The 25,660-nt window shown below is 43.6% G+C and overlaps 1 pseudogene; it reads left to right on the top strand.

Annotated features, from left to right (window-relative positions):
- The first annotated feature begins 22,294 nt into the window (after nt 1–22,294).
- LOC129160676 (uncharacterized) lies at nt 22,295–24,087 on the top strand (annotated as a pseudogene).
- Nucleotides 24,088–25,660: the final 1,573 nt, after the last annotated feature.

Below are 25,660 nucleotides of genomic sequence, written 5' to 3'. Positions count from 1 at the left end.
GTACACATTATTAAAACACTTTAGATTTAAACGTCTTGGTTCATTCAACACATTTAATTATATCAACCTACAAAGTTCTAAAGTAATTTATGATTCAAGGAAGATGAATTTTTATTCAGAGAGTGAAGGTCTCATCTTCTGCTGGTTTGGTTTCAGCTGATGAAGGAATTCAGGAGAAGGGTTAATTATGGCTCTTGGCAACAAGAGCAGTGTGTTTACTGGTTTGGAGACCAGTACAGTCAAGATGTGTCAGGACGTATGACACAGTTTGTGCCTGCAAGTCAAAAGGTTAACTTCTGGTCATTTTGATGAGATACTCGGCCTTTTGGTACATTACACGGGTTTCACCATACACAGCGGATTTAACTGTTTGCAGCCAAAGACACTTTTTACAACATTTTTGCTTCCAACGTCATAAAAAACATAGGGCAATTGCAGTTTTGTTCAAGGCTTTGAACAATCTGTCATTCTTGGACCACTTTACATCTAAATATCCCTCTTTTATTGATTCATTTGCACAGTAAAAACATACACTATTAACACCAAAGGATTCAGGCAAGATTTGAGAATGGACAGGGACCTATTATGAATCTGACCAAATGAAAAGTAGGCAAGTAAGTGGAAAATGAGAAATCAGATTAACAGTGTTGACGTTACAGCTCGCAGACATTTCTCCACTTTCAGAAGACCGATGAAATGTTTTGTTCACAGTAAATCCAGTTTAGTGCTGGAAGGAAAAAAAAACGGTAACGGTAGCACAAAAGAACACAGCCCACACCTGAATTATTTAGATCCTCTTTTAAAGGAATGACAAAGTGTACTTTGGCCCAGAGCAGCAAAATAGACAAGCAAAAGCTTCAATAACACCAGTGTTCTGTTTTGATGTATGGAAAAGAAATTCTACCGGAGAGACTGTTCTGTTCAATAAAAGTGCAGAACCGGTTCCAATGTTTTAACTATTTATTAGAATATGTGGTTTTGTTCTTTTACTGTAATGAGAATGAACGTTGGGAAAAAACATTTTGATTTTGTCTTTTGATATGTGAAGTCCTTTAAGTAATTTAATCAATACATTTGTAGTGGTCTCTAATAGGAATGAATGTCTTGTAAGTCGTACTCTGGGGAAAACATACTGGTGCACCATTTCTAGCGACTAGATGTGACCCATATCACAGCTGAGCTTCAGACTGCAGGTTTTGGAGTCTTATTTCCTGATATTTGAAAATCTCGCCTCGGATTGGATAACAGCAACGTGACTTTATCACTGACTTGCAACGTGGATATTTTATCTCTACAAATAACCCAAGTTTGGAGGAGCTTTTGATGTGTGGTGAAGTTGCTAATGCTAACAGTTAGCTTAAACTAGCTGAGAAATTCTTTGCTGTTTCCTGGATGGTAAAACAACAACGGCAATCCCCGTCGAGAGTCAAGATGGGTGATTCCATGAATGTTAAGTGAAAGTATGATGTAGATGTTTCAGGCTTTTCAAATCATAGTTTCACTGTCTATTTTTTATCAGAGGCCAATGCAGGGGGCAGGTGTAGGAGACCGTTTTCATGTTCGGTCTGCATGAAAAACTCACAGCGTGTCACGAGCTGATTAGCGGATCCGTAACAACACCCAACACAGAATGACAGTTTAACGAGTTTTATTAAAAGGAGAGAGGCAGAGGCTAGGTCAGGAGGCAGGAGGTCATTACCAGGAGGTCTGAAATAGAGAATAGTCCGTAGGGGAAATCCAAGAAGCGAAGTTGGGGATGGAGCAGGATCAGAGCCAGAGGATCAGAGCAGCAGCGGAGCCAACAGGGTAAATCCAAGAATCAAGGTCGGGGACGGAGCAGAGTCGGAGCCAACAGGGTAAATCCAAGAGACGAGGTCGGGGATGGAGCAGAGTCGGAGCCAACAGGGTAAATCCAAGAGACGAGGTCGGGGACGGAGCAGAGTCGGGATCAGAAGACAAGGTGAGTAATCAGGCTGGAGAATTTACTTGCAGAGCGTTCAATAATCTGGCAATGACTGGGAAGCTGAATGGATCTTTTATAGCAGGAAGAGCAGGTGTGGTGAATAAGGTTGATGACAGAACAGGTGGAATGAATGGAGCTGATGAGGTGCAGGCAGTGGTTGCTGTGGCAACAGGTCTTCGGCAGGAACAGGATCATGACAGTACCCCCACTCAAGGACCGGCACCAGCCTGTCCACCAGGCTGGTCAGGATGGGTCCGGTGGAAGTCGCGGATGAGGGACCCATCGAGGATGTCCCTGGCGAGAACCCATGAATGCTCCTCAGGGCCAAACCCCTCCCAACCCACCAGGTACTGAAGTCCCAGACCCCAGCGCCTGGATCCTAGGAGCCGCCTGACATCCCAAACCGGCCCACCCGCCACCAGCCGGGCGGGCGGAGGGGGCCCGGAGGCAGGCACAAGTGCCGAGGAGATGACGGGCTTGATCCTGGAGATGAGGAAGGTGGGATGAATGCGAAGCGGCCTGGGGAGACGGAGGCGTACTGCTGCAGGATTGATGACCTTAGACACAGGGAAGGGTCCAATGAATCGAGGAGCCAGCTTGCGGCAATCCACCCTGAGGGGAACATCCTTAGTGGACAACCAGACTCTTTGCCCAAGACTGTAGGTAGGAGCAGGTATGCGACGATGGTTGGCCGAGCGGGAGTAGACTGCAGAGGAGCAGACGAGGTTCCTGCGGGCTATCCTCCATGCCCGATGACACCTGAGAGTGGCCGCCTGGGCCGATGGAACCCTGGACACACGGTCCTGCAGGGAGAACACGGGAGGTTGAAAACCATAGACAGCATAGAATGGGGACACACCTGTGGAACTTGACAGAAGGGAGTTGAGGGCATGCTCCACCCAAGGCAGGTTACGGGACCAGGAGGTTGCATCATCCTCACAGAGTGTACGGAGTCTGGTCTCCACCTCCTGGTTAATCCTCTCCGATTGGCCATCGGTCTGGGGGTGAAAACCGGATGAGAGACTCACTCGAATGCCCAAACGAGCACAGAACTCCTTCCAAAAGCCAGAGATGGACTGAGGGCCACGATCAGAGATGATGTCCAGGGGCAATCCATGAAGGCGAAACACCTTTCTCGCCACGATGTCAGCCATATCCTTAGCAGAGGGGAGTTTCCTAAGAGGAACCGGATGAGACATTTTCGAGAAGTGGTCCACAATGGTGAGAATTACCTTAAAACCATCAGAATGGGGAAGACCCGTGATGGAATCCATGCTGATGTGAGACCAGGGATGGCGGGGAATAGGTAATGGCCGTAATAATCCAGCCGTGGGTCGGCGAGATGTCTTGGCTTTGGCACAGGTAGGACAGACTGAAACAAACTCTTTAACATCTCTAGACAGGGTAGACCACCATAAATGATTGCGTACGAGGGCCAATGTTCTGGAGACGCCTGGATGGCAATAGAGACGGGAACTGTGGCAGAAGGTGAGTACCTGGGAATGGAGGACATCAGGAACAAACAGGCGATCAGGAGGACACTGGAGAGGCACAGGACATTGCTGGTGGGCCTGTCGGAGTTGATTCTCCAGCTCCAGTCTGGATGCTCCAAGCAAAACTCTTTGTGGGAGGATCAGAGGGTCGGAATCGTGGTCCTGGTCTGTTATTGTGGGTTCCATAGATCTGGACAGGGCATCGGGTTTTGTGTTCTTCTCTCCTGGGCGAAAAGACAGAGTGAAGTTGAATCAACTAAAAAATATGGCCCACCTGGCTTGTGATTTTTATCTTGAGAGGCGCTATAGAAATGATATTTTCTTCTTCTTCTTCTTCTTGTCGAGAGTTGAGTCTTTTTGCTGTTTTAATGTATTCCAAGTTCTTATGATCGGTCCACACAATGAATGGTGTAACAGCCCCCTCCAGCCAATGCCGCCATTCTTCCAGTGCAAGTTTGATGGCCAAAAGCTCCCGGTCTCCGACATCATAATTGCGCTCTGTGGATGAAAGAGTCTTGGAGAAAAATGCACATGGATGTACCTTATCGTCCTTGGATCTCTGACTGAGGACAGCCCCAACTCCAAGGGCAGGGGCATCAACTTCAACAACAAACTGTCTTGTGGTATTGGATAAATGCAGGACCGGTGCGGACGTAAACATGTCTTTGAGTTTTTGGAATGAGTCTTGGGCCGACTTATTCCATTGAAAACTGACCTTGTTGGAAGTGAGGGCACGCAGAGGTGTAGTGATCTTACTGTATCCCTTTATGAATCTCCGATAGAAGTTTGCGAGCCCTAGGAACAGTTGGAGCTGTTTACGGGTTGTGGGAATGGGCCAGTTGACAACGGCAGAAGTTTTGGCAGGATCCATGGCAATCTGATTGGGAGAGATAGTGAAACCAAGGTAAGAGACAGTGGTACAATGGAATTCACATTTGTCAGCTTTGACAAACAGGTTGTTCTGGAGGAGGCGGAGGAGTACGGCATGTATGTGTTTCTGGTGGGTCTCTGGATCAGGAGAAAATACCAAAACGTCATCGAAATAGACGAACACACAACTGCCCACCATGTCTCTAAGAACATCATTGATGAGGGTCTGAAAAACAGTAGGTGCATTAGTTAGTCCAAATGGCATGACAAGATACTCATAATGTCCTGTGGGGGGTGTTAAAAGCAGTCTTCCATTCATCTCCTTCACGAAGGCGAACCAAGTGGTAGGCGTTGCGTAGATCCAGTTTTGTAAATATTCGGGCTCCGTGAAGAGAGTCAAAAGCGGTGTTTATGAGTGGTAAGGGATTGGGATTTTTTATGGTGATGTCATTCAGGGCACGATAGTCGATACAAGGCTTAAGGGATACATCTTTCTTTTCCACAAAGAAAAACCCAGCACCGGCTGGGGAGGAGGATGGTCAGATAAGTCCTGCCTGTAGCGATTCCTTAATGTATTTGGTCATGGCAGTTATTTCGGGAATGAAGAGGGAAAACAAATGGCCCCTTGGAGGAAAAGTACCAGGTAATAGGTCAATGGCACAGTCATATGGGCGGTGAGGTGGAAGAGAGGTGGCACGATGTTTACCGAAAACCTCCTTCAGATCATGGTAAGTCTTGGGTACTTTGGAAAGGTCAGGGTAGATTTCTTGGGGATCCTGAACAGTAGGGCTGGGGGTAAACGATTATTTTTAAAACGATTATTCTGACGATTATTTTATCGAATAGTCGACTATTCTAATGACTATTTAGAAAACTAATCTAATGATTATTTTTCTATTGCACAATTAACAAAAACCAGAAAATCTCAAATAAATTCCTCAAAAAAATTGATAAATTCTTACTGTAAGAGAATAAACACTACAGGCCTTCCATTTTGTATAACACTGCTTTTATTGTGTTGCGGTTGGTTATGTTCTGATGACGTGTAGAACTTGGGAGTGCAGGCTGCTGCCTGAGAGGTGGTAGAAGATGGAGTGTCTCATTGCTGCTTTGTTTTGGTCACTTATGTGCGTGAGGCGAGTGGTGTTACGGGTTAAACCAAACTCAGGTGATATTTTACACTAAACCGAAAACCCACAACACTCTAAATGTAATAAAAGGGAGATCTACACCACAAAAAAGATGAACTCTAAACCAAAACGTAACAGCTTATCCCAACGCAAGAAGCTGTTAGCGAAGATGCTAACAGTAGCTTTACCAACGTTAAGTTCAAGTTACCAAGTTTAAATAAACCAAAAACACCCAGCAGCAAACAGACCAGCACGGAGGAGAGACTGCTACCACCAAAACAGCTCTCCTCATGTCTGAAAGAAGCTCCTTTATGAAGGGAGAAGCGCTCCCGGTGATTTTCTACATCTGCGATAGACACGAAGCAGCGCATCTGACCCCGGAAGTTGTTGTCCGTTGCCGGGAGACGAAGGCGGGCAAAACAGGAAAGGAATCTAGTAGTGGATGGACATTGTTCCGGGTCTTCGGTATTTGGCGGAGATGTTAGTGAAGGCGGAGAAGAGGGCGAACTAGAGGAAAAACGGGCAGATTCCTCCTCTATTTACAAACTCCTGGGGATGCAACAAGTGGGCGCGGTGCGTCGACTTCCGGATCTGACGTCGACAAATTTTTAGAATCGAGCCGTCGACTTCGTCGAGGCTTCGCTACAGCCCTACTGAACAGATTGAGTAGGAGGAGAATCATAGTTTAAACAGTTATGATGACAGTGAGCAGACCATTGAAGAACCTTTCCTTTGCACCAGTCAAGTTGTGGGTTGTGTTTTTGTAACCAGGTGTTGCCCAGAATGATGGGAATGCTTGGAGATTTAATAACCAGAAATTTTAAAGTCTCTGTGTCTCTCATGAGGACCTTCAATCCTCATGTTTAAAGGCTCCGTCTCCTGGGTGGCACGATACATAGTGTGGCCGTCAATAGCCAGGATCTCCTGAGTCCCTGACACGGGTTGAAGCTCCAATCCCAGAGTCTTGGCCGTGTTGTAGTCCATAAACTCCGTGCCTGTGCCAGAGTCAATAAATACTGGGAGCTTAGTCTCCTGGTTTGCGTGGGAAAAAATGGCGGTTACTGGAGGTCTGGACAAGAACTTAGGATTAATGTGACCCAGTAGACGCCTCTGGATATCTACTGGGTCTGTCCTTTTAACGGGCAATTACGAACCATGTGCCCCGGGTTGCCGCAATACAGACACAGATTAAGATTCCTCCTTCTGGTCTTCTCTTCTGGTGATAATTGTGACCTGCCAAGTTGCATGGGTTCCTCAGTCCTGATGGGAGTGGAAGAAAAACCACCAATCTTAGACAATTCACCTGAGGATGACTGTCGAGCAGGACGGTAAGGGGTTGATGCAGGCTGATTCAAATTCCGGGTTGTTCTGTCTCTCCTGTATTCCATGAGTCGAAGGTCAATCCTTGTAGCTAGGTTCTCCAGTTCTACCAAAGTCCTGGCAAATTCTCGGGTGGCCATCTCTTCTTTGATTCTGTCACAAAAACCTTGATAGAACATGTCCATCAGAGCAGGCTCATTCCAGTCACTGGTAGCAGAAATAGCATGAAAGTCAATGATGTAATCCGTGACCCTTCTGTTATCCTGTTTGAACGTCATGAGTTTGTGGGTGGCTTCACGACTAGGTAATAATGGATCAAAAATCCTTATAAGTTCATGAGCAAAATCATGGTACTTGTAATAGATCCCAGAATTTCTTGCCCATTCTCCAGTTCCCCAAACTTTGGCTTGTCCTGATAACAAGGAAATGATGTGTGCTACTCGAGATTGCTCCGTGGGAAAAGAGGAGGGCTGTAGCTCAAACTGAATCTCACATTGTATAAGAAATGCATGGCAGTTCTTCGATTCACCTCGGAAAACTTCAGGCGGAACCAGACGTGGCTCATGAATAGGAGAACTTCGGGGCAGGATGGCGGAGTCTGGAGTTAAACTGGAAGCAGCTGGCTGCGATCTCTGTTGGTTAGCTCGTAGCAAGTTTAGCATTTCCTCAGTCTTGTTCTCCAGTTTGTTCATAGCCGTCTCCACACTAACACGCCACTCTGATGTTGGGTTCGGATCCATTGTGGCCAGATTATTCTGTCACGAGCTGACTGGCGGATCCGTAAAAACACCCAACACAGAATGACAGTTTAACAAGTTTTATTAAAAGGAGAGAGGCAGAGGCTAGGTCAGGAGGCAGGAGGTCATTACCAGGAGATCTGAAATAGAGAATAGTCCGTAGGGGAAATCCAAGAAGCGAAGTCAGGGACGGAGCAGGATCGGAGCCAGAGGATCAGAGCAGCAGCGGAGCAGACAGGGTAAATCCAAGAATCGAGGTCGGGTACGGAGCAGAGTCGGAGCCAACAGGGTAAATCCAAGAGACGAGGTCGGGGACGGAGCAGAGTCGGAGCCAACAGGGTAAATCCAAGAGATGAGGTCGGGGACGGAGCAGAGTCGGGATCAGAAGACAAGGTGAGTAATCAGGCTGGAGAATTTACTTGCAGAGCGTTCAATAATCTGGCAATGACTGGGAAGCTGAATGGATCTTTTATAGCAGGAAGAGCAGGTGTGGTGAATAAGGTTGATGACAGAACAGGTGGAATGAATGGAGCTGATGATGTGCGGGCAGTGGTTGCTGTGGCAACAGGTCTTCGGCAGGAACAGGATCATGACACAGCGACTGATTATAATCAGAAGTACTTTTTTTTCAGTGTCCCACACCTTTAAGAGAAACATTTAGAAACAACTGCAATCAAGTATTTTCAATACTGTAATGAGATTCGACATGAAAAAATTGTGGCTCGCTCTTATTTGTATTCAGCCACATTGGGGGTTTTCCAGCATAAATTGACTTTGGTGGTCAAAGGTCAGACACTGTCCATCAGAATTGTCAGGAAGAAAACAGAATTCATGGTTCTATCACTCAGAACAAGTCATCCAGGTCCCGAAACAGCAAAGCAGCCCCAGACCATCGCACTACCACCACCGTGTCTGACTGCTGATAAGATGTTTCTGAAATGCAGTTAGTTCCATGTTGTCTCATCACTTCACAGAAAAAATGACCCTAATCAATCAAGATTTTGTTAATTAAAGTATGCAGTGTTGTTCATAGTTATTTTGTTCTATTGTTTCGCTAGAAGAGAGAATATGTTGCCTTTTGAGATCTTGAAGCCATCTTCTGTCATGTTGTGGGCAAGGTGCTTAACCCAGGACATGAAGAACCACACGTGAAAACCAGGTAAGTAAAAGAGTAAAATATTTTCTTAAATTAAGTTAAGGAAAAACTAAGGGCGCTGCTCCAGAAAAGCAGGAACAGGAACGGACCGGAAATCTAAAACAAAAGAATAAACAATCGTGAATATGAGGCGGAACCAGAGAACATAGAGCATACAAGGCGCGATACCTGGTGAGAGTATCAACCGGCGCTGCAGTTGTATCTCACCGCTCCTTAAATCCCCTGGCCCTCTGATTAGCGGAATCAGGATCAGTTGGAGCTTGTGCCACACCCACCTGCAACACAAACAGCTGACTGCCAGGTTACCTCACCTGCTGATAGAGGCAGACCATATCTTCATGTTTCAGACATTGAAAAGGCCAGGGACTTAGTACAGTTGTTCCCAAACGTTTCAGGTTCAGACCCAAAAATTCAGCATTTGTCGAAATACGTGAGCCCAGATATCTCTGATTTGATAACAAATACATGTAAAGCTAAAAAGAAATCAATGAATAAAAAAAAATTCTTCAGCTTATGTCTACTTATTTTGATTGATGACAATTTAGATGAGTTTTTGTAACAATTATGCTAGAAATATAGCTTCAGCAATTGTTTTTGAATTTCATTATTGATTTCTGGAAATCATCTCAAGACCCCTTGTGTAGTTCTTGGTGACCCACAATGGGGCCCCGACCCCAACTTGTGATTAATCATAATTACTGTAATTCATGATTTAACATGGGGCAATTACCTTTGTCACACAGGGTCTAAAATATTGAAAAGTACACTTCATCTTTACCTGATTTAGATTTATTTTATTTTTTTGCTGATTTGGAACGTTTAAGGAAAATTGACGAGCAGCACTGTATTAAGGAGCGAAGGACATGAAGCCACCTGTTACCCGACATTCTCACTGCTGTCCAGAGATTTAGCGGGGCGGTAGGACAGACTGATGTTACTCACCTTTGTTTGATCTTCAAGCCAGCACCCATGCTTCTGTGTGTCTGCATAGCAGCGTGATGAGATTAGACATTTGTGCGTATGTGTGGATCAGCACGCTGCGACTGCATCATCTGGCCTCTGATCTCCTGCAGCCATCAGGAACAAGAAGAGACAGTCAGGTGCTTTTGATCTTGAAGTTTTTTTTCCCCAAGTCTTTGTCTTTAAAAATGCAAGAAAAGGCTGAAATGCAAAAGACAAGTTGGCAAACAGAAGAACACCTGCATCAATCGACCACCTAATATTGAGCAGATCCTCAATTTTGCTGCCAGAACAACTCGGACCAATCAAAGCTGTACAAACAACATCTGCTAATGTCCTGGAGTGTTTCATACGAACACTTAGATCCTTTGAACTCTGGATTGTAGCGTGAGCTGTCTGTGGATCAGACTTTACTCCCACAATGGACGTCAGATGCCTTTGGATTGATGTCTTGGAGTTATAGCAGCCAGGTGAATTGAATGCCTGGTCGTGAGCGCAAGTCAACAGTTTTACCAACATATGTTCATCTTTAACCATGGTGCTACTTCGGTGGCGAGTTGTACTTGGAGCAGGTGAAGGAGTGCAACGTAATCTGATTTTCATGAGAGTAAAAAGAAATCTGTTGGAAAGTAAGACTGGTAATGTTGGCTCTAGTGGAAGACATTACTTCATGGTTCAAACCCTTAGGTCTTCACATGTTCAATGAGACAGAAAATCAGAAGAAAAAAAAACCAAATGTGTCCAACATGATTAATATCTTTCAAAACATAGTTGTTCCTTTCTTTACTGAATTATTTACACTGATTTTTGTCTTTTTGGTCATGTTTTAACTTTGACTTTGTTTTTGTGAAGCACTTTATCAGCTTTATAGGTGAAAGGCCGGCAGGAGGCCCTCAGGTTGATCCGGGACTTTCTGGAGGAAATACATCTCTAGGTTGGCCAAGAAACGCCTGGGTGTCCCAGGAGCTGGCAGACGTGGCCGGGAAGAAGAATGCCTTGGAGGCCCTCCTCCCAGTGGGGCTTACCTGGTAAACCTCCGGAGTGAGGATGCTGCCCTCGCGACCCGGACCACGGATGAGCAGAAGAAGGTGAGGTGAGGTGAGGAGTTCACAGCTTGTCTTACTGCATAGAGAATACTGTATGAAGATGCCCTACAGTGTAGGTAAATCAGCCAGAACATGGATGGTCTTTTATGGGTCTTGATCATTTAAATACATTTGGTCAATTTAAAGTAGCACCCACCCATTCATCCGCTCACCCAGGAGGGAACCCCATACACCCCTTCACCAAGAAACACCCCCAAGCTCCCTAGATGATCCCAGAGTAGAAACTATACATAATCTCTCTAGATGTTCTGGATCTTCTTTGGAGTCTCTTCCCAGTGGGACTTACCTGATAAACCTCTGGAGTGAGGTGACCATGAGGCATCCTCTGAGATTGTCATGGTCTGTGTCTGTGTCTCCCTCATGTGTCTCCTTGTGTTCTCCATCCCTCTCTAGGTTCTCCTTATGTGTCTCCTAGCGTCCTCATGTGTCCTTGTCTGCATCGTTCTCATGTGTCCCCTGATCTGCAGCCCCTCTATGTTTTTCCCCTCCCCAGGTATCCCCCCAGGTCCTGTGCTCCCGTGGTCTCCCTTAGTCACACCTCTGTAGTTTTTCTTTCTGTAGTTTTTCCTATAGGTTCAGCTTTTCGTTTATTAGTCTCTTTTTAGTGTGTTTCTTTCTCCACTGGTTTTTTAGTTCTCCTCAGATCATTAGTTGTTTATCTTAATCTTCTTGTCTTCAGGTTTTGTTTTTACTCTTAGGTCATGTTATTTTCCTCTCCCTGATTAGTTAATTGTTTTCACTGAGTTTCTCTCCCCACCCTCTCATCATGCCCCAGTGTATTTAACCCTGTCTGCGTCTCAAGGTGTTGTTGGTTCATTGTTTGTGTCAACCTCGTCTCGTCCCCCTCTCTAGCTTTTAGTATCTCTAGGTCTCTTGTGTTTTTGGATTCTCTAGGTTTAGTTATTAGGATTTTTGGATTTTTTTTTTTTTTTTTTGGCGCCCTGTATTCTCTGGATTTACTCCTGAATAGATTTTTACGTTTTTTCCACCTCCTGCCTCGTTATCTGGTGCTGCATCATGGGGCCTAACCTCTCTCCAAAACCACCTCGTGACAGAGATGTCTGAGCCACCTCAGCGGATTATTTTTGATGGGGAGAAACAACAGCTCTACTCGGAGCCCTCCGTGAGTGCCGAAGCTCTTCTTTTAAAGCCTGGACCACAATGTGCATTTTCTGGTTGTTGCACAGTTCTGCTCATGTCACACTCTAGAGAGGCGGTACGCTGTATGGTCCAAGACTTCAGTGAGCCAAGTGAGGGGTTGTAGGTTTTCAAACAGTTCTTCAAGTCTTTTGGAGACTTGTAAGAATGCTCATAAAGCTGTTGCAGAGCTGGTCACACTGGATGGTCACAGACTTGCAAATCACCTTCACATTTACCTTTTCTTGTCAGGATTCTGTTTCCGACAAAAGATTTGTTTAGGACGGCCGAAAAACACACAGTGTGGTCTGGGCTTACGGCTGAGCTGGCCACCTTTTATTGGAAGCTGCTGGTATCAGGATATCGTTTTTCCGGGTATGATCCACATGTCACGGCCATAGGTGAGGGTGGGAACATAGAAGGAGGAGCAAACTGAGAGCTTATCCTTTTGACTCAGCAAATTCTTCACCACAGCAGACCAGTGCAACATCCTCAATGCTGTTGGCCCATCTACCAACATGTCAGTGGAGATCATCCACCTTCATTTTACCACCACTCAAAAACACCAAGATACTTAACTAAGGCAGGAACTCATTCCCAAGCCAGCCACAGCATTTCACCTTTACTCGGTTAGCATTTGGAGGAAACCTCATCAGAAAATGTAATTATAAATTAGCCTTGGCTACAATCATTAGTGTGTTACAGGTTGAATGTACACACTTGTCCATGTCAAATAAATGAATAAACGAATACAATAAAGTTGAGCCTGGTGCCTGGTGTGGAGCCGTGGATCCTTGGGGTTTGGCTGTGCTTAGCCTGAAGAAGAAGCAGAAGGCCATCTCCACATGACCCATCACCTAGGGAGAAGAGTCAAGGTTGGGTAATGCAAGCTGGGTGGTACTCAGAGCGTGGAGGGAGGGTGGGGGATCCTGGATGTACCGATGCCAATCCCTGGTTTCAAAAACTAGCTAAAGCGTCATTTTATCAGGACCCTTCTTACAGGTCAAAGAAGAGACTCAAGACTCAATAAACAGAAAGAATTATTTTGACTAAAATCATGCTGATGGCGAAATCCAACAAACCACTACAATTTTGCATGAGATCATTTCAGTTTGTGCAGCAGCAATAAACGGGTTTTGTATTAATTCAGATGTTGTTCAGCTGTAAAGTAAACAGCACACACTTGTAAAAGAAAACAAAGCAACCTGATGTATTCAGAGATGAAACAGATTGGAGCACCCACTCACATACTGAGGCATGTCATGTTTGCAGGTAGTAAAACTTCAGATCTAACATCTTCAGGTCCTTAGACACCTAACAAAGACCCAGACAAACAGTCATTGACAGTTCCAGGCAGATGTTCAACACCTGGTTGGAGAAACACACAAAAGCCAGATATGTTTTCCATCTAAATGTATCTTTTAACTAGAATATTTAGAAATTTAAATTAAATTAAATTAAAATATAGAATTTAAACATTAAAATAACTTGTTTCTAAATTTGTATAATTTTGTATTGCTATCCTATTTTAACATTTGCAGAAACAAACAAGCGAAAACACTCAATGGATTACATCAAAGGCATATTTCTTTCATTCTGTAGGAGCCAACATCAAAGTGTTTTCCCAAAACTCTCTTTTTTTTTTTTTTACTAAAACCAGCTGTAAAACCCCGGTAGAGGCGGAGACCGCTGCTCCTTTCTCCTTATAGTGGTGCGTGGTTGCCATGACGCTCAGGTGGTGTTGACACTGGAGGGTGTAAACAGGATGAGAGTAAAATAAGGTGGTGAAGGAGTCACACACACGTTCTGGTGATACGGTAGATTACAGATGGTTTACTGTAAGCACAAACACAGCTACACAATGGGTGTGTTTAGTTTTCCTTTTGATCCAGAGATTGTTGTAATGTTGTTAAAGGTGTGGAACACTAAAAAATTGTTCTCCTCATCTAACTCATCCCCTGGGAGCGGCGAGCTGCAGACATGGCCTCGCTCGGGAACCATTTGGTGGTTTAACCCCCCATCCCAGCCCCTTAATGCCGAGTGTCAAGCAGGGAGGCATTGGTTCCATTTTTCAAAGTCTTTGATATGACCCGACCAGGATTTGAACCAGAATCTCACAGCCCCAGTCTGGACACTCATATGACGAGGTCACTGAGCTGATATGCAGAACTAATATTTTAGCAGCTAAAGGTTATTTTTTGTGTTTGTGTAACAAGTTTATGCACGCTCCTGTGCAGAGCTGCAGAACTTGCATCACCGGGCATGTCGCTCATCAGTTTCGTTTCTTCACCCTGCCCCATGCTCCTTTGACTTTCATTGACTCATCTTGACTCTTGTTGATTTATCGTCCAGAAAACAGCAGACAACGTATTTGGTTAGTAGAAGCTAACCGTTAGCATTGACAACTGCGCCACACAGCTTGTGTTATGGGTTAGGTAGAGTAGATAGAGTAGATGAATCTCAGTGAGTTCCCCCTGAATCAGTCCATTAACCGAAACAGTTTGAATAGGGAGTCACTGGCAATGCACGGGCAGTCGCATTTCACTCAAGAACCCCCCTCCAGTTGTTGGTTCGTATCAATGAAGAGTAAAAGAGCAGAGTAGAAAAAAAATGAAAGGACAGAATAAAGAAAAAACGAGAAGAAGAACAGATTAGAGAAAAAGAGGAAAAGAGGAGAAAACCAGGGTGGAACAAGAACTGGTAGAGACCAGGTAACAGGTGTGGTGTCGTGGTCTTACGCTCAACCACATCCGAGCCGGACTAGGCTAAACCTGGCTCCCCCAATTCCCAATCCTAAATGTGGGTTAGGGTTAACTTGCAAGGCATTCATTCTGAAAAGGGACTATTGCAAATGTACTGATTAAATGAGTGTCCCAGGCCTTTAAAGAAAAATTACAAGAATCATCTATTTTCATGGCAAAAAAAATCTAAAAAGAGATCAGACTATTTTTTTTTATTTTTGTTGATAGATTATGATGTTATAGAAAGCTCAAGCCAGGGCCAGATTAACACTTTGTTGTACCCTGGGCAACAATATTCAAGGGCCCCATCATCACGACCCAAGGATCACCATAATATGGTCTCATACAGAATATTTTACTGTAATATGCAGTAAATATACTCAATATTTGAATGCCTGACAACACGTAACCCGCCCAGAGTAACCTTTGACCCACCTTGTGTGGACTGACCAATGAGGAGAGGGTCTTAACTTGAGGCCCTCTCTTCACTGGACAGTCTGCAGACTGACTCTCAACTGACATTCAAAGTCATAGGCAGCGAAGCGTCTCTGTGCAGCACAAAAGCCCGAGTGGACAGTTTGTTTAATAGGGTGACCATATTTCCATTTCCAAACAAGAGGACAGGGTATCTGTGCCTATGATGTCACACTATGGCAATGCCACACAAACCATGTTGGGACCCATTTTTTTTGTAAGAACTAAATATCAGATTCTGCCAATAAAAGAGCTCTAAAACAATTCATATGTAAATATTTAGCATATTTATTGCAAAATCTCATTTTTCTGCTTTAGTGCTGCAACAAGGTTTTATTAATAATAAATTATTATACCTTTTGTTTTACTACAGCATCGGTACGCTTCCTGTGCACAGATTATTAAGGATGCTTGTTTCAGCTGTGAGATTAGACGAAAGGATCAATGAAAAAATAAGTTGTCCCACACTCCATGGAAACTTTCAGAGAATCCACAAATAGTGGCTTTCACATGGTTTTGTTACTTTCCGCAAGTTTAGAAAAGCAGCAGATGAGACAGCATGTCTGATAATTTAGTTTATCATCTGATAATATTAGAACATGTCAGTAATGTCTGAGGGGCTTTTATAAACACTGTATAACTAACACTACTGGAGAGGGTATGAATTACACAGAGGCTTCTGGGGAGCCCAGTTATGGAGGGGGGGGGGGGGGGGGTCATTTTGCCTTGGCTTCCAAAATGTCTTGAAACGGCCCTGGGTGTGTGACTGAGTTTTGAAGGTGATCTGAATTGTATCAGATGTGTAAATATTACATGTGTATAACTTATTGTTTTATACAGGTAAAAACGTGTAGTGGAGATAAATCTACCTCATTTTACTTTTCAACACTTTGTTTAGTTTTCTTGTTTTTATTGAACTATTTCCTGTCCTGTCTGTCTCTCATCTTCCTGCATCTCCTCTAAACTCTCCAGAAAAGCTGCTGCCTGGATTCTTACTTTTTCACCTCATCAGTTACTTTTCAGCAGATCAAAGGGATCTCCTGACCGCAAAGCGGAGTGCGCCTTTCGTTGCTGCGTCAGTGAGGTGAAATCACCGCAGCGCAGGTGATGAGCTCCGCAGTAGCAGAGAGCTTCAGGCACAAATAAGACAGAAAATAGAGAACATGTGCGGACATGAACGATCGTGTGCTAATTATAGTTTTTTTGGTTGCGCCACTTTGAGAATGGACCGTGCGCTGGAAGCAGCTGCCTGGAGCGCTGTGCAAGAACACGCTGTGCCACTCTCTGTGCTCTCTGCTCAAAAGAGTCCATGAATGATGTAATATAGGTAGAAAACTTGTTTCCGGCTCCCCTGGATGTGTAGGATATCCAGCTCCCCCATAATTTGATCCCTGCTCCTGGATGAAAAGCCGGACATTTTCATCAATACAAGAACCCCCAGTCCGGACTTCCGGACAGAGAGTGAAAAGTGGACATGTCCGCGGGGAAAACCGGACATACGGTCACCCTAGTTTAATATATTGCGGGAGATTACAGATATGCCTACAGTATTTTGCTCGTGCCCTTGCTGCCCTGGGCCCCTTAGAGTTCGTGGGCCCTGGGCATTTGCCCAGTTGCCCATGTGGTTAATCCGGCCTTGCTCAAGCTAAGGGCAAGTACGAGATAGCTACTCAGAGGCCAGTTCCAAGATGGATTCAACAGCATCAAATTTTTATTTATTTTTCAAACTACTCTTTTCCACAAAGCGATTTCCAAATTTTGAGATATCAGCACAATGAATAAACCTTACATGCATGTTTTTTGGTCTATGGGAGAAAATTGGCACACCCCCAGAAAAACTGAGCATGCATGGTTAACCCTCTGGAGGCAGGTGGTGTTTCATGAACATTTTTAACTCAGAAGTACCCCTGAAGGACTTAGTTGTTCGTCCTTTTATCAAAACTTATTTTGAGCCTGAGAGGGTTAACATGCTAACTGTACTCATGGCTGCTGCCTTGCTACAAGGCAACAATACTATCAACTGCACCACCTTGAAGCCCACTGCTAATGAGATTCCCACAAACAAACATTTAACTGGTTTTGATCTTTGTTTTTACAGTAATATCATGATCTTCATAGAGGAAATGCATCTGGATGCACCAAACTGCTAAAGCTAGCTGCTGCTAGTTACCTCCACTGTTTAATTTGCATAACTATCCATGTGTTTGTGACTGTAATAAATGATGTAAGAGAGAGGAATAATGCGGGATAAACAACAAAAAACTCCCAGGTGTCACATTTAGGCTGTTTTTGACAGATCCGACTATTCTAGTTGAGTTCATGTAATTAATTTTTTTAAATTGAAATTGCTAAATGGTCAAACTTACCACACTAAATTACATTTTGCTACAGCTGGGGCACCCAGGCATTCTCGTCTTTCCTCAGGTTCCTGAACGTGGCTCGGCCTGATCCCTGTTTGATTGAGTCATTCTGTGGACGTGTTCCGCTGCAGCATAATAAGAGAGGACACGAGTCTCTTATGAACCTTCAAAGCCTCATGAAACAAAGAGCAGCCAACCACAACAGTACCAACAGGCATCCCCCCACCCCAGACATAATCAAATGGAAATGAAACAGGCCTGGGCTTCTGTGTCATTCTGCATGGAACTCATTTCCTGGCCATTGTCGCCTCATATGGCCATGTTTTTCCTGGATGGGTACCTTGGGCAAGAGAGAGCAGAGATCACAGGATCACAGGAGGGCTCAGCAGCGCAGCCACGATGATCACCTCCCTGATGGCCGTTACACAACGCAGAGGTCTACGTTCGGTCAGTCAGGGAGGTGGGGGGAGTCGCATTCAGTTCAACAACCTCTGGAGAAAAACAAGCCCTCCCTTTTCCTTCTGTGATTGCAGTTCTGGTGGAGGCTGATCTAAAAGTGGCACCTGCTTTCGTTTTTATTTATTTATTTATTTAGCTTTCCGGCTGTGAGGTTTCCAGACATTTTGTATTAAAGGCTGTGCTGATGAGTGTGCAGTCAGAGTGATGTGGGGGAATGAGAGCAGCACTGCTGGGTCAGCTATGCCTTGCCTGTCACCTCTCTGCCGCTCAGCACTTTAGAACATATATCTTCCATGTAGAGCTGCTGGACCAGTGACATGCCACTCCTTCCCCACTGGTACCTGCTTTCATAAAGAGTACTTTGCTTTATTCTCATTTGTAAAAGTTGGTTAAAGGAACAGTACAGGTCAAAGTTGCAGCTTTAGCACATTAATGTCAAATTAAAGAAAAAAAACAATCTTTTTTATTGATTTGGAGCAACAACATACAATATTATGAAAAGTTATGCTAGTTTACTACTACTATGGATACTTTTACTACTACTACTACTACTACTACTACTACTACTACTACCACTACTACTACTACTACTACTACTACTACTAGTATTGATATCATTATTATTATATGAGGTGATCATGTTCATTATTTCCATTTAAACAATTTTTTTTTGTATTTTTCTTTTCAGTTAAACAAAGATTTCACATTGCTTATGTGAAAATGGTATAAGAAGTATTTACCTGTTGTAGATAGCTCTATGAACAACCTCAGTTTGGAGAAACAAGGAACATGAGAGGTTCAAATAATCTATAGCAGTTAATAGAATTAGATTTTAATTGCTTTTTCCAAATCTAATTTGAACACCTCTAACAACAGTTTACAAAACAGTTCAGTGCGTACACTGAAGGTGAATTACACATGCATGAAAATGGACTTTTAAATTATTGTCAAATCACTTTCTTGTCTCATAAAAGTGAAGTTCACTATAATTTATAAGTATAAGCACTTTCAAATACTTGAAAACACCACAGGATAATTTAAGCATTTCCAAGCACATGTAGCCAGATGAAAACTATAACACCACTACAAATCTAACATTTCATGAGTAAAAATATTGAATTCTGTGGGTATTTACAGTTGTAACTAGCTTTGGAGCTACTGTAGCACATCTGGTTGGAATTCTGTAGGAATTACAGTGAAATGTTAAATTTATGGAAAAGGCAGAAACTTCTGTGAAAGAAGACACTTTGGAAATGGCAACATTTTAGCTGTAAGCTGCAAACTTGATGGTTCTGATGTTGGTTTCTTCAAACTGAGGCCAATCGGCAGGAAACACATCAACTGTTCTTCATCTCTTCATGTAACTCCACTTCAAAAGAAGTTAACTCCCAAATGGAAAGGCATGAAAGGGTTAATGATGCAATTTAAAAGGTTGTTTCAAAATCAGCATCATCATTATTTTTTTATTAAATAAAGAATGCATAGACAAAATGGAAAAACATAAGATTATGATTTGAATCTGACAAACAAAAACTCTTATTAACTCGTATTCTTTCAAAAAGGATTTTAGGAAAATGTTAAACTTCACGGACAACAGCTAACCACAACTAAACTTCCAACACTAGGTGGCATCCTGCGAGCAAATTTGTCAGCTCTCCCACCTTGGGCCACACACGCTCATCAAGCTCATAGACTGGGAAACATCTGGACTCCCGACTGGACAGCTGTGGACAGGAACCATCCAGCAGAGCACTTTCCTGCAGGCGGCCTCACTTGTTTAACAGTCCTGAGCTGCATGAGTTTCTTCACCTCGGGGACTTCCATCTTTCAGCTTACAAGGTGCTGGTAAAATAAATCAGTCCTCAGTGTAGTTACAAAAAGGAGACTTCCTTTTGAGTTCAGATGTGGTGGCGTGCCCTCAGGGTGGTGATTATGAGTCAGATAACTGTTGTTTTGTTTAAAATGACACACCGGAGAGGCCCGACTCTGATGTGGTGGTTTATTGCAAACATGCATTGATTAAGAAAAAACCTTGTATCTTTTATCCTTTTATCTTCTCTGTTATTGCTGTTTTTCTCAGAATTGAGCCAGTTTAGTCTGATTAGGATGCAGATTAGTAAAAGGTAAAGTGAAACTGACACAATGGCGTTCAATCATGGAAGTAGTTGGGGGTGGGGGGGGGGGGTGGGGGGGGGTGGGGGGTGGGGGGGGGGCATTTTTCAAAGTCAATTTTTGTCCCCTGCACTGTTGACCACCCAAAAGCAATATTACAGTGTGTTAAATAGAAACTGGTTGAGCACTAGGACCAAACGGAAACAACTACTTGTGTTGAAGCCTGTTTTCCATTAGAACAGTCCATAAACTCATCTATTGGCTCTGCTGATACTTGCTAACATGTGATTGGCTGTTCCTGCCACCAGCAAACTTGATAGTTTTGCATTCCTGACATTACATAAAGGAACGTCTAGGCTGTAGTTTTACACATATTTTTGTTTAAGTACTGTAAAGATCCCCCTCTCCTCATGCCGGTATTTTTGCCGGAAAAAAGACTTCCCGGTGCATAAGTCCTATTGGGAGTGAAAACGTGTCGTCATTTCCGGCTTCAAACGGCAAAGGATTGTAGGTATGAGGGACAGCCCTCCCCCCAATCCATTATTTTTTTATTATTATTATTATTTTATTCATAGATCACATTTTACAGTTGTTTTTTGCAATAACATACATTTAAGAGTTGACAATTAATTTACGAAAATAAAACAGACAGAAAGATAACATAAAAGAAAAAAAGAAAAACATACAAACATAACACTTAGGGATCTGCTGCGTCTAGATTGAAATGATGAAATAAATTGATAGTCTTGGTTAATTTGTTGTTCTTCTTTTTCAAATTTTCAATGGTCTGCTATAGACATTTCCATAAAGGTAAGTTTATGTTTTGCAGTGAAGTGATTTATCATAGCGAATTTGAAGATACGGGTCACAAATAAGGCCTCTGCGGCCCATTTGTTTCGCTGGAATGATTTATTTACATTAGCTTTGCGGACTGCTATTTGTGTCGTATGCAGGCAAACCGGCCTACAGCATTCTGGAATGCGATCCGGACTGGGCTCCGTCCCTCCACATGGGTCATACCAAGGTGAAAGCGACGACCACCGCCAGATTTGACCAGTTTAGACGGAGAGCCAGATCAAAACTACAGCCTGTTTTTCCACATCCGCCAGAGCCAATGATGGATGATCCAAGTGAAAACCATGGCGAAACCCTTGCAGGTAAACACTATACATAACACTGTACTGGGGGGTTATGTGTTTTATGATTTGATTAAGCTGTGCCATTGTAGGATGCAATTCTATGTGTGATGCGTTCTGGACCGTATGGCACAGCACCCCACCTGCGCGTATAATTATTGCTCTGCTGTCTGCCAAGTTTCACAAGTCAGGAAACATTTCTCCATTAAAATTTATTCAGAGTTCGGTTCTTCGACTTGAAGGAATGTTTTCTGAATTATTAAACAGAAAGCCCTTTTGTTGCATATGCCAGTTGTTGTATTTTTCTTTACAAATTTGTAAAATAAATCTAAATAATCCCCAGTCCTTGATTTATGCTGTATCATATCTTCCATGCTTACATTATATCTGCATCTCCAGGCCATCAATGCCCCTCAAAGTGCTTCATAACGTAAAAGAACAGAATAAATAGTATATATATATATATATATATATATATATATATATATATATATATATATATATATATATATATATATGTATACATACATATATATATATGTATACATACATATATATATATATATATATATATATATATATGTATGTATACATATATATATGCGTGCGTGCGTGCGTGCGTGTGTGTGTGTGTGTGTGTGTGTGTGTGTGTGTGTGTGTGTGTGTGTGTGTGTGTGTGTGTGTGTGTGTGTGTGTGTGTGTGTGTGTGTGTGTGTGTGTGTGTGTGTGTGTGTGTGTGTGTGTGTGTGTGTGTGCTCTGTCTTCTCGATCCCCAGTGAGTCGTGGAGGATGGCTGCTTATACTGAGCCGGGATTCTCTGGAGGTTTCTTCCTGTTAAAAGGGAGTTTTCCTCTCCACTGTCGCTTTATACTTGCTTAGTATGAGGATTGCTGTAAAGTCACTGACACTAGTCAGTGACTTGATGCAATTTGCTGGGTTCCTTATATAGGAAAAATTATTTCTGATTGGCTTAATGAACTGACCTGAATGTACAGCTAATACGCATTGCATTACATTAATGCTTCTACTGTCATGCACGGCCAATAGCTTGATTTTTCACTGTGTTGTTAACTCCGGGATACTACAGAGTTTTGTCTTATGTCATTCCACATCTAATAGCCTTTTCTTGGCTTACTTTCCATGTATTTTCCAGAACCAGTCAGTTCCACCACTGCTGCAGAGCTTCAACCACACCAAACAACTCTTCAACATGAGGACACAGCGCCGCCAGTGTGTGAAATGTGTGCCCTAAATTTAAAAGAAATAGGACGCCTACAGGAAGAAAACCAAAAGCTGAAAGAAGAGCTGGCCAAAAAAAATATAGACTAGGACTTCCTGAAAGACAACGACTCTAAAGTGAAGTTCTACACAGGGCTACCATCTTTCGCACTGCTAATGAGGGTGCTATCTTATTGGTCCCAGCTTGCCCAACACTGACAGAAAGATGTCGCATTTTCAGATGCTTCTGTTGACTCTCACGCGTTTCAGACTCAACCTACCACATGAACATCTTGCACACCTCTTTGACATTAGCCGAACAAGCGCGTCAACATTGTTTACCATCACTGTTAATGTCCTCTACACCCACCTCAGCCCTTTGGTGTGCTGGGCACCAAGGCACTGTATCCAAGCCAGTATGCCACACCAGTATGTTGAGATGTTTGGTGACCGTGTCAGAGTTCTTATAGACTGTTTTGAAGTTTTCATAGAGAAAGCACAAAATTTACATGCTAAGGCTGAAACATATTCAAACTACAAAAGTCGGCTCGGCACACAATGAAATATCTCATTGGCATCACACCACAGGGGACCATCTCATTCATCTCCAAAGGATGGGGAGGGCGTACCAGTGACAAACGCGTAGCCGAGTCATCAGGCTTTCTGCAAATGCTGTCTCCTGGCAATATAGTGCTAGGTGACTGGGGATTTGATAGTAAGGAAAGCGTTGCCCTGATGGGGGCCACATTGAAAATCCCAGCATTCACCAGAGGCCGTAGTCAGCTACAAGCACAAGATGTGGAGGAGACTCGCAAAATTGCTCACGTCCGGATCCATGTTTGTTTGTTTTTGTTTGTTTATTACGATCCCCATTAGCCACTGTTAAAACAGTTGCTATTCTTCCTGGGGTCATAACATCATCCAAAAAAATACATTATTCATGCATCAACACTGGGCTCACAAACAAACAATCCAATTCACTAAACAATAAATCTCCACTATAAGAGCACACCATATTCCACCCAATGCAGCACCAAAATAACATACATTTCCCGTAACATAACACGCAAATTACTCCACACATAATGGACAACAAAACATAAAATTAATAAAACATAAAACTCATCTTCCTCAATCTCGTGTAAAAGGGGTATAAATAAATATCCGCAACCTCCTACAAAAATCACTCCTTCGTAGCTGACCCCTCAAGAATTGTGATAAACTATTCCATTCCACCATAGCTCTATACAAAACTGACCTATGAAGAAAATTAGATCGACTAACTGGCAACACAAAGCAGCCATCAGCTTGACGCGTAGCATGTTGGTGAACATCTCTAAAAAATGTCAACTGATTTAAGAAAATGTCTGGTGTCTGTGTATTTATAACATTCCTAATAAAATTTTATAAGTAAGTACTTTATTCTACTCCTTACACCCATCCATGCTAGAGCAGTATGTAACCGGCTGTCTGCGCTCCAAGTACACCATACTGAATGACACTCTACGTCTAGGTTTAGTGGTGCCGTGTGAGGGAGAAGACATTACATTCCTTGACAAGATAGTCACTGTCGCATGTGCGCTTACAAATATGTGTCCAAGTGTGGTGTTGAAGCTACCAGGTGATGAGTGACTGTTCACTATGCTGTTTTAAGAACTGAACTTGTACATTTTTAACACCTTGTAATGCAGCTAATAAAGGAAGTTGAAATACAAGAATTGCTTCATTCCTACAAGGCTTAACTACTACACCATGAATTATTTCACTTGAAAAAGAAAAACATAAGTTGTATGAATTAGAGGAGTTTTATTTGTGGGGTTTTCAAATGCTTTAACACTTTGCCAGTAACACCTGAGCATTTTATGTAAACAAAATTTTTTGCAATAAAATGTGCAATAAACATAACTTTGTGCAATAACAAAACTTTGGGGAACAAAATGAAATCAAAGTATTCAAAATGTAAGCTGAAACAATGCCATCCAAAGTTTCAGTTTGTGCAAAGGAAATAACACTAAAGAAAAAAAAAGTAGCATTAAAGAATAACACCTGTCAAAGTTATTAAACAATCTTAATGCAAAGAAATTAAAAGTAAATAAAATACTCATCGTCGTCGTCTTCCTCCGCTTATCCGGGTCCGGGTCGCAGGGGCAGCATCCCAACTAGGGAGCTCCAGACCGTCCTCTCCCCGGCCTTCTTCACCAGCTCCTCCGGCAGGACCCCAAGGTGTTCCCGGACCAGATTGGAGATGTAACCTCTCCAACGTGTCCTGGGTCGACCCGGGGGCCTCCTGCCGGCAGGACATGCCCGAAACACCTCCCCGGGGAGACGTCCAGGAGGCATCCTGACCAGATGCCCAAACCACCTCAACTGGCTCCTTTCGATCCGGAGGAGCAGCGGTTCTACTCCGAGACCCTCCCGAATGTCGGAGCTCCTCACCCTATCTCTAAGGCTGAGCCCGGCCACCCTACGGAGGAAACTCATTTCGGCCGCTTGTATCCGCGATCTTGTTCTTTCAGTCATTACCCAAAGCTCATGACCATTGGTGAGGATTGGGATGTAGATCGACCGGTAAATCGAGAGCCTGGCTTTCTGGCTCAGCTCCCTCTTCACCACGACAGATCGGCTCAGCGTCCCCATCACTGCAGATGCTGAACCAATCCGCCTGTCGATCTCCCGATCCCTCCTACCCTCACTCGTGAACAAGACCCTGAGATACTTAAACTCCTCCACTTGAGGTAGGACCTCTCCCCCGACCCGGAGTTGGCAAGCCACCCTTTTCCGGTCGAGAACCATGGTCTCAGATTTGGAGGTGCTGATCCTCATCCCAGCCGCTTCACACTAGGCCATGAACCTACCCAGCAAGAGCTGAAGTTCAGAGCTGGATGAAGTTAGGAGGACCACATCATCCGCAAAAAGCAGAGATGAGATTCTCCTGCCACCAAACTCGACACACTCCACACCACGGCTGCGCCTAGAAATTCTGTCTATAAAGGTAATGAACAGAACCGGTGACAAAGGGCAGCCCTGGCGGAGTCCAACCCTCACCGGGAACAGGTCAGACTTACTACCGGCTATGCGGACCAAACTCACGCTCCTCTGGTAAAGGGACTGAATGGCCCTTAACAGAAATCCACCCACCCCATACTCCTGGAGCGTCCCCCACAGGTTGCCCCTTGGGACACAGTCATAAGCCTTCTCCAAATCCACAAAACACATGTGGATTGGTTGGGCAAACTCTCATGCCCCCTCCATCACCCTTGCAAGGGTATAGAGCTGGTCCACAGTTCC

This window comes from Nothobranchius furzeri, chromosome 1 (assembly GCF_043380555.1).
Source record: "Nothobranchius furzeri strain GRZ-AD chromosome 1, NfurGRZ-RIMD1, whole genome shotgun sequence".
NCBI lineage: Eukaryota > Metazoa > Chordata > Actinopteri > Cyprinodontiformes > Nothobranchiidae > Nothobranchius > Nothobranchius furzeri.
This window is presented reverse-complemented; position numbering and strand designations above follow the sequence as displayed.